This window comes from Aplidium turbinatum, chromosome 13 (assembly GCF_918807975.1).
Source record: "Aplidium turbinatum chromosome 13, kaAplTurb1.1, whole genome shotgun sequence".
NCBI classification, from domain to species: Eukaryota; Metazoa; Chordata; class Ascidiacea; order Aplousobranchia; family Polyclinidae; genus Aplidium; species Aplidium turbinatum.
The window spans coordinates 3,220,773-3,231,247 of record NC_137484.1 but is presented as its reverse complement, the minus strand read 5'-3'; the positions used below and the strand labels follow the sequence as shown (position 1 = coordinate 3,231,247).

Here is a 10,475-nt window from a genome sequence, read left to right as displayed (position 1 = left end):
CATTAGATCTCACTGCGTGATTCACCGTGAGGCTCTGGCCTCCAGGACTCTACCAGCTGCAATGAAAGATAAGCTTGGAGTAATCATACGAGCCGTCAACTTTGTCAAAACCAGTGCCGTCAATACGAGACTGTTTACCAAGCTGTGCAAGGATATGGATTCGAACCATGAGACTCTCCTCTTCCATACATCTGTTCGTTGGTTATCGAAAGGTAATATGTTAGCCCGCGTGTATGAAATGAGAGATGAACTGATGCTATTTTTGGAAGCTCATGGGAAGCAAGATCTCCTTCTGCCATTTTCATCAGAGAAGTTTCAGCTGGAGTTGGCTGTTCCAGACGGTTGTTCGCCTGGTCAAACGTCATGTAGAAACCGTTCGGGTCTATTGAATATTACGTCATGGAAATTCCTAAAACATGAGCCAAAATTGCACCATCGTCCGTAAGACTCGTGTCAAACCTGTTTAAACCTGTTTCAGTTGAAACCTGTTTGGACATGAAATTGCGTCACACGAACTGCTCTCGTGCCTTTGAGTTATCACAAATTTTTCTGATTCATTCTCGAAGTTGTTTGTTGGAAGTCGGTCGCACATTTAACTAGTTTATTTGGTGCTTGCTAGCTGGACAAATTCTCCGTCTTTTATCCAAGTAATCTGTATCGTAGTGACAGTTTTAGAGGTGTACGGCGTTGCATTTCGATTTCGATAGCCGCGGGCTAATTTTACAGGAATACACCTTTGAAAAGACGTTTCGAAAGAGTGTTTATTTTTCAGACGAACGGATTCGGGAATCTTATGTTACAATTTTCCCACGAAGAGATTATGGTTTACCGCTGTGACCATTGGCATACCTCGTGGACATTTTCGAGGCCCTCAATAACTTAAATCTGCTCTTGCAGGGCAGAAATACTAACCGGATTAATAGCTATGATTCCATTCGAGCACTTGTGGCAAAGCTGTGGTTGTGGCACCGCCGAATACAAACAGGAAATGCAGCTTCATTTCCCAACCTAGATACTGCACTTGACAAAAAGCAACTTGAACTGGAAGGTGAGCTTAAGGCTGAAGTGGAGGCTCACCTTCAGCTTTTGAAACAAGAATTCGAACGCTATTTCCCAGACTTGGGTGACACCGACCTTCCAGAATGGAAGATGACAAAAAATCCCTTTCGTGTGAACGAAGACATTCTTCCCGACGGTTTGCAAGAGGAATTCTTGGAAGTAAAGTGTAACTCCACTGCAAAAGACGATTATGAAGCAATGCCACTAACTGATTTTTGGGTTAAATATTTGCACATATGCAAGGGAGTGGGTAGCGTGGCGATACGCACAGTTCTTCCGTTTTCGTCCACTTATCTGTGCGAAAGTGGCTTTTCTACACTTTTGAACATAAAAACAAAACATCGAAACAAACTTATTGATTGTGAAGCCGATCTGAGGTGTGCATTATCAGCTACAAAGCCTCGAATTAAACTTTTGGTTTCCGAAAAACAATTACATCCCTCACATTGATGAAAGCTAAATATAAATTCCTGTAGTCATTACAGATTAATGTTTGCTAATTTTTTAGTTTGGTGGGGCGCAAGTTTGGATGGCACGTCAAAGGGGGCGCGGCTCAAAAAGTTTAAGAACCCCTGTCCTAGATGGTCCTAAACATGACTTTTTGGCTCTTGCAAATTTTTTAACAATTTTAACCTTCTAGCTTCTCCACCTAACCATCATACTGTATTGGTTGTGTTGTACTGTACATGTAAATTTTTTGCACTCATTGCGATAACATACACTGCGATCACAGATGCGATACAACAGACGACACGGTGATTTTTGTTCTTTGCTATGTCCTCGGACTACTACCTTAACGTGGTGAGAGAGTTTCCCTACCTCAATGACCTCTATGTAAATATTGTTATTTCCAATACTTTTCTAACACTTATGTAATTTAAAGCAGTGGCGGATTCAGAACGTAATTTATGAGTGGGCCTAGTACATATCTTGGTGGGCCTTCGCCAATAATGCCATGGCGGGCCAGCATACAAAACTTAGTGTTACCGACAGACAACTCAGTGCCACTTGGTTGTTCTAGTGTTAAACATTAATATGTTTTTTTCATGAATCTGATTTTGGGTGGGCCCACTGTCAATCTGGGTGGGCCTGTACCAACCAGGCCCACCCGGTAGATCCGCCCCTGGTTTAAAGAAAAAATTTATGGCGTTGGTGTAATTCTAGGTAAAATGATGTAATTTGGAGGTTGAAATGGTGTCGTGAGCAAACTGGAGTCTGGCAATACTGTCTCCCACAATGCAACATGTCATACGCATTTTCCTGTTACGCGTCCTAATTCCTAAATGGAGGTGGAGAAAAATTTGAGTTTTACATTACCAATCATTCAAGTATAGAAAAAGTAGTGTTGGAAGCAATATCACCACTACTTTTCCCCATCAAGTATGTCTAATGTGCTAATTTCAATTTGTAATAGTTCATAGTCTGGACGAGTTATGCATTTACGTCATTTGTGTTGAGCTTTTTGAGCAGGCCATATTTCTGAGACCCAATTGCCAACATTGCATACGTGGTTTCTGTAACTGAAAACTAGCTTTTAGTTTTTCCTATGCCTCTTAAGTATTAATATTCACAGTCACATTTTATATTTCAGAACGTTTTGGCAATAAACTTAATATAGCCATGACTATTGTGTTAAAAACTAAGAATATCCTAGCCTACGGTATTTTCTAGAACTGGACTGCTAAATTTTATGCAATGGTTCTCCACCTTTTTCCCCACTTAAAACTAAGAAGGAGCAATATCATCCATTGATCACAGCTTTGAAATGTTAGACCTGATATAAGGTGAGTGGACAGAGCCACCACCGAATTAAGAAATTCACGATAATTGCTGGGGTAGGTTATGGTACCGGTATTGGTTGTAGCCTACTCAGTTTAAACTAATATAAAATTTACATGCGTCTTGCCTCACACTCTTCATTCATACTTCAAATTGTGTAAACAAGCCAGCAGATGTAATTAATATACCTATAGATTCTTTCTAGGCTGTGGTTATATTTACACTATATATATATATATATAGTGTACCGTAATAATAGCCTGAATAGTGTTGCCAGATAAGAAATTCTTTCCTAATTTGAGAAAAGTTTAAAGCTGTTAAAAACAAAAACTTGTATTTTGGAAGTTTTTTTTAGTCCTGGGAAGATCAAAACCCTAATCGTATTCCTAACTCTAACCTTTACTTTAGGAAGTGGCTTCATTTACGGCGCCGTAAATACAGCCATTCCATGCCTTTTTTTTAATCTTTACGTCGCTTTTACTGCGCATGCGCGCTGTTGCTGGAAAAAAAGTGCGTATATATATATAACTTCTAAATTCAACTGTTTTTGCCAACTGAATCAGTGGCGCGTGCGATCTTTGTCTGGTTCATACTCGCAAGGATATGAGTTCGATTCCACCGAAAAGTAATTTTTTTTTTGAACTCAATTCTAACCCAAAGTGAATCAATCGTTAGGCTACGTATTTTTGTGGCCGTTCAGTTTATTTTTAGTTCTGTTTGTTTTTAGTTCTGACCATCACAACGAAAAAACAGTATAATAATGACAAACATAACAGAGGTATAGAAAAAGGTAGAAGCGACAAAACGCGGACGTTATACTGTAGCATGTATGATAGCAAAGCAGGACAATCAGTTTAAAATATGGCACGGTCGTAACACCTAAAAATTTTATATTCTATGCCTTTTTGGAAAAAGGTAGAAGCGACAAAACACGGTGGTTATAGCGTGCATGATACCAAAGCAGGACGGATGCAACCAAGTTCGTACCCTGAACAGTTCGTACCCTCAGTTCGTACTTTGAAAAGATCGAGAGAAAACATTAAAAAAAAGCGGAAGTCGCTGATCGCAGTCTCCGCAAACATTTTAAAATTTCCCCCCTGAAAAGATCGAGGGAAAGATAGCACAAAGCCGAAGTCGCTGATCGCAGTTTCCGTTAACCTTAACCCTATCCTAACGCTAACCCTCGCTCATCGCAGTTTCCGCAAACATTTTTCCGCAGTTTCCGCTAACCCTAACCATAGACTAATCTATGCTCTAACCCTAACCTTCGCTGATCGCAGTTTCCGCAAACATTTTTCCGTAGTTTCCGCTAACCCTCACCCTAACTCTACGTCTCTAACCATAGAGTAATCTATGCTCTAACCCTAATCCTCGCTGATCGCAGTTTCCGCAAACATTGTTTCGCAATTTCCGCTAACTGCAGTTTCCGCTAACCTTTACCTTAACCATAGAGTAATCTATGCTCTAACCCTCGCTGATCGCAGTTTCCGCAAACATTTTTTCGTAGTTTTGCAGTTTCCGTTAACTGCAGTTCCCGGTAACCTTTACCCTAACCATAGAGTAATCTATGCTCTAACCCTCGCTGATCGCAGTTTCCGCAAATATTTTTCCGCAGTTTTCGCTAACCCTAACCCTCGAGTTTGTTTGCGGAAGCTCCGATCAGCGAGTTCGGCTTTGTGCTATGGAACTGCGATCAGCGACTTCGGCTTTTTTTAATTTTTTTTCTCGATCTTTTCAGGGTACGAACTAGGTTGCACCCAAGCAGGACAATCAGTTTGAAATATGGCACGGTTGTAACCGTGGCGTCGTCGTAACACCTTAACAATTTTTTTTAAATTTAAAACTGAGAAAAAAGGCTAGTGAGTTTTTTTTCTTTAACAATTAAAATGAGTAAAAAAAAAATTCTAAACTTATAAAATTTTTAGGTGTTACGACCGTGCCATATTTTAAACTGATTGTCCTGCTTTGCTATCATACACGCTATAGGCGTTTTGTCGCTTCTACCTTTTTCTATACTTCTGTTATGTTTGTCATATACTGTTTTTTCGTTGTGATGCTCATATTCTTGTGAGTATGAACCAGACAAAAATCGCATGCGCCACTGATTCAGTTGGCTAAAACAGTTGAATTTAGAAGTTATATACGCACTTTTTCCAGCAACAGCGCGTATGCCCAGTAAAAGCGACGTAAAGATTAAAAAAAAGGCATGGAATGGCTGTATTTACGGCGTCGTAAATGCAGCCACTTCCTTTACTTTAACCCTTCCTAACTTTAATCCTAACTCCAGTCCTCGAAATTAGCGGCGGCACACGGCAACTGCCGTGGTAAATGCCGCCGCAAACGTCATAATGGCCATTCTGCTACGGCAATAAAAATGCCGTCGCAAAATGAGTATTTAATTTGGACAAAAATTGTTCAAAATTTCTTCCTGTTTGATTTACTCGCAGCGTGAGTTTAATCAGCAGAAACATCGCACCAAGACCTCACCTCGGACTATTTTACTTGCTGTGAACACTCACACAGTCTTCAAAATTAGCATATTTTTACTTCGCAAAAACGTTGACGAGGCCAAACGGCAAAAGTTGAAATTGCCTCGTCAATTGCTGTGAACGTTTATTACGAAAACATTGTACCAAAACATGCAAAACAAGAAGATATAAAAATAATCGAATAGTCTATCACCACCGCACTGTTTGATTTGTTGTGATGTAATAATACCAAAAGTAGCGATAAAGCGATCAACGCGATACCCACGCTGTTACGGTGATTCACATTATAACTCATTGGGGGGAAAAGTAAGGTGATTTTGGGTTGATTCAACGTTCGAGTCAGCACAAATTGATTTAATTTTCCCGGCGAGTTATATCGCGTAACAACAATGCCCAATAAGATATTTATGTTTGTTTTACATTAATTCGACATCTAGCCACGTTAAATTATCATGAAATAACGTTAATTGCTCAATCAGGTACCGATAACAAATCAATAGCTCCCTGCGAGAAGATTGCCTCGATTTACGTATACAGTACACTGACATAATTTCGGCACAATTGGGATACGGTAGTGCGAGCAACACAAAGTCTGTTGGATAAAGAACTAGTCAGAATCGGAATCATCGAAGGATGAGGTTGTCGCGTCGACACTGGAATACTTGCAGACGCAAAACTGCTCGTTCATGAACACACGATGCCATATGATCGGAAGCATTACTTTTCTTCACTGCCGAAGAACCATTTATCCAATTTTGTACCACTTTTTATATTCGCAACGACATCGGTCAAAAATAAGCATTTGATGAAAGAATAACTTTTGCTTAACAATTAAGCCAGTATTTATCAGGTTGCAAACTTTTTACAGTTCACAAGAGCATTGTCAGCGTACAAAATAGCGTGCGTGATGCTCTGGGCTTCCGCCGTCTGATACATGATGAAGAAGCGCATAAAATTTCTTTTGATTAAAGCATACGGCAATTGCCGCCGCAACCCAAGGTTTGTTGATTTGGCGACGGCAATGTTTTTGCCGTTGTAGATGGAAGCTAATTTTGAGGGCTGTAACTCTGGCAACACCTGATTGTGGAAAAATAGCCATTTCCTTTTTTCAAACACTCAAATCAAATTTATTTGCACGGTCTTTTCTTGACAAAGTTTCATTGTGCCAAAAATAATTATATATGGAGAAGCTTCTCTGAGCTCAATGTGGGTGTTTTAAACAAACTAAATATAGCCTAAATATGTAACCAAAATAGCAAAAATTATATCAATAAAAATAAAATTCCTTTTTTGCTTTAGAACTAACATTTAATAAAATTTTTAAGAACATGACAGTACGTTTTCACATAAAACGCAGCATATTCTGTGTTGAGAATTGAGATTGACCTAAACTTTAAGTAAAGTAGGCTGGTCCTTGCTTATGAAGCTCGCAGTTAGCAAGTCCACTTGCATATTAAGAATATTTAACCGAACCAATGCCTTACAAGTTACATGTATACATGGCTCCTTTTTCAGCCAAAGGAAATAGTTTCAAACACTTGTGAAGTATTGGGTGAAAAAATGCAAACAATCTAAAATTGATTCATTTTTTGGCAGATTTATTATTGCAACTGAAGAACAAGCAGGCAATTTTTTTCTATATAATATAACATTGTTTAGGCTATCGATTTTTATATCATACCGTACCATAGGTATGTTTTTTTTTTGCTTCTGCACAAATTTACATTTAAATTTCTAAAAATATTGTCCCAACTTGACCGGATAATCGAGGAAGCACTGTGTGAATTTTGTATGGTTGTATTCATTGTGGAATAAACATAGTCACTTTTTACATAAATTTAGTGGTTTTGTATATTTTTACTGACATGTTTTTATGATGTTAGTGTAGATGAGGATCAATGGAAGTGGTTGCATGCATCCATCCCTTGTTTGAAGTTCCATCTAAGAATTGTCCATCATGTCAATTGCCCAATGCTAATGTAAAATTTCATAATGCATTGATAACACTTCAATTTGACCCATTGCCTTGAGAAACGGCCATCCAGTAATAAAGGAATCCATGCTTCCTTCATAAAATTGGACCTTCATCATGTTTCTATGATTGGTTTCATCTCCTATTCGTCTTGTGGGGTCCTAGAATAGTTCCATGGCTAAGACTACTTTCTTCCTTGTATGGTTTCTGATAGTTCACTTGTTCCATTTTCTGAAATTTCTTTTCCGTTTGTGCTATGGTAAGAGTTTGTCTGTTAGACTGTAGAAACAGTTAAAATTTGTTGAATAATTTAAAGTGTGTGTGGTTAATATGAAATGCTGTAATATATTTCCAAGTTTGTAAGTGCATAATGATAAGTTATTATAAGACTTCTTCAAAAGAAACAGTAAAAGTGGTATTGATGAAATTTAGCATCTGTTCTGGTAGACTGCAAAATATGTTATCTTAAACCGTAATAAAATTCCCATTGAACTTCATATCAGTAATGGTCTGGAAATATATTATTCCTACGCTAATTCTTGCACATATATCTTAACGACTTCGTGAGAAATGATTAATTTAAAAAGTCAATGTGATTTTACGTACTTGACTAACTATAATGTATGTTTTTATACTACTAGTGTTGATGGAGCCTGTTTGGAGCTGGGAACTGAGTTTATCATTCTATCCCTTGTTCCATCCTATTCCGTTCCATCCTTAAACAATTTTGAGTTTTTCCTAAATCTCTCCTGGCCTGCAGTTCTACTGATCAGCTCCCTCATTGTCCAGGCCGGCAACTAAAGAATCAATTTTAAACTTTTCAATTTGAGAGCATTCCTTAAGTCCTCCATCCCGCATTTGAATCCTGTACAACGCTTTCCCAAATGTTAATCCATGCAATCATCTCTTCCTGGGCCTATATTCTTCCTGGCTTCCAAAAATTAAGTTTTCAAATTCTTACTGTCTTGTCCACTGGTGCATTGGTAAGATCGTAGTGATTTTTGTTGCCTTGTTTCTAACTTGTGCTTTTGGAGTGCGCTGCAGTATACCAACAAGAAAAGTTTTCTTTTTTGATAACGATTGTTTAAATCTGTTGTGTTATTATCTCTAATAAATTGCTTGCTTTTTCAGCTTAATAATCTTGAATAACGATCCCTACCGGTTTTAATCAGCATAATGTCTTCCACCCGCCGTGTTTTTATCGGTCGGCTGAGCTATCGGGCTTCTGAAGTCGATGTCGAGCGGTTCTTTGAAGGATTTGGAAAGATTCAAGAAATCAACCTGAAGACTGGGTATGGATTTGTGGAGTTTGAAGATAGTCGTGACGCAGATGACGCTGTGTACGAGCTGAACAACCAGACATTGTGCGGGGAACGTGTCACTGTTGAACATGCCAAGGGAGTCCGAAGAACACGTGATAGCTACGGGGGAGGTGGCGGTTATGGAGGAGGAGGTGGTGGTGGTGGCGGCGGAAGTTATGGAGGGTCAAGAAATTACGGAAGCGGTGGTGGTGGAGGCAGGTATAGTGGTGGAGGAGGAGGAAGTTACGGCGGACGTGATGGTGGCCGCAACTACGGCGGCCGAAGAGATGACAAATACGGTGGCCGAGACGATCGCTATGGCGGAAGAGATGACAGATATGGCGGTGGTGGGAAGTCACGTGGCTTTGGTCCTTCATCACGTTCAAAGTATAGAATCATTGTTGAAAATTTATCCACTCGTTGCAGCTGGCAAGATTTAAAAGACCACTTTCGACAAGCTGGTGAAGTGACATTTGCTCAAGCTCATAGAAATACTTCTGGTGAAGGCATCGTTGATTTCGGAAGTTACAACGACATGAAAGCCGCCATTGTTAAACTGGACGATACTGAGCTCTGTGGCAAGAAAATACGCCTTATGGAAGACGGAAGTGCCTCACGTAGCAGGAGTACCTCGAGGAGTCCTCGCCGATCAAGATCCCGATCACCGGTTCGTCGAGGCGAACGAAGCCCACTTTCAAGATCACGATCCCCTGCCTATGACGACTGAAAACCGATTATAAATTGGCTATGAGAAACTATTGCACCAACTTCGGTATCGATTTTAACTTTTATGTTGCTAAGACAGTGACTGACGGCAATTATTGATGCGACGTGAAATGTTAGGACAAATCCTTGCAACTTCTGTTAGGTCGTTATGGGAACGTGCGTTAAGAATTTGATATCGATTGTTGAGCAGTAAACGTTAAACTTTTGTTGTTCACTGTTGTGTTACCGGTAATCCGGTACCGTATATAAAACTTTATTAACGAAAATGGTTTAGTTGGTTTGTAAATGAAAGGAGCGAGAACACTTTCATCTGCCCATGTTGATTTGATTGTATTTTTGTTGATATGATGATTTTGGGCCACAATTTATAGATGGGAATTTTCCAGCGTTTACGTAGTTTTGTAAGTTAGATTTCTTATGAAAGCCGTTGAATATACAATAACATTTAGTAACCTCTTTACCAAAGTAACCTCTTTACCAAAATTGTACAATAACATTTGTTTTTGCTCAATTGTACAGTGATAAGCGCAATATTAAACATCGCGGGAAAACATTAAAATCGTATTGTTTGTAGTTCAAGATAAAACAAGAACAGAAGAAGTTCAACGAAAGTAGGACAATAAATACTTGGGCATATTCGAATGCAAAGTAGGTAACAAACATATTGAACCTGGGTTCTTCCTTCCCAGACTACTTATTTTCATTTCATCCTGAACACGAGATTAAGATAATGCAAAATATTTGTTTGATGGCGAGGTTAGTGGTTTATTGGGCAGTTCTTGAGTAGCACTGTTAACTATGGGAACAGTTTAAATGGAGGGAAGCAAGCCCTTTTTCTGTTTATGTACGGTAGGGGGGGTTCAAATATTACGTAACGCTGTTTTTCCGAATTTTTGACCCCCCTCCTCCATGTGACGCCAACGTAACGTTTTTGTCAACCCCCCCCCCCCCCACGTGACGCTTTTCCATTACAATTCCAGTTTATATCAAAGTTATTACGTAGAAACACGTGCTGATAAAATATCTTGGTTTGTATGCACCTAAAGCTTATGTTTGAGACATGAAATTCTAGCTATATTCTTTTTTTGGAATTAAAACATTATGTACCTACTGAAAACGTTTAGTAGCCCACCCGGTGTAGTAGTCCAA

General features: G+C 39.2%; 1 pseudogene across 5 annotated transcripts; it reads left to right on the top strand.

Moving 5' to 3' along the window:
* Positions 1-2,655: 2,655 nt before the first annotated feature.
* Positions 2,656-9,903, top strand: LOC145781818 (serine/arginine-rich splicing factor 6 pseudogene; annotated as a pseudogene). Of its 5 annotated transcripts, none has more exons than XR_014290782.1 (4): positions 2,656-2,843; positions 7,216-7,558; positions 7,941-8,282; positions 8,431-9,903. The product of XR_014290782.1 is annotated as a serine/arginine-rich splicing factor 6 pseudogene, transcript variant X2 (transcript). The 5 variants fall into 5 exon arrangements; XR_014290781.1 differs by having other exon boundaries at positions 7,211-7,558; XR_014290783.1 differs by lacking the exon at positions 2,656-2,843 and adding an exon at positions 2,880-2,894.
* The last annotated feature ends 572 nt before the right edge of the window (positions 9,904-10,475 follow it).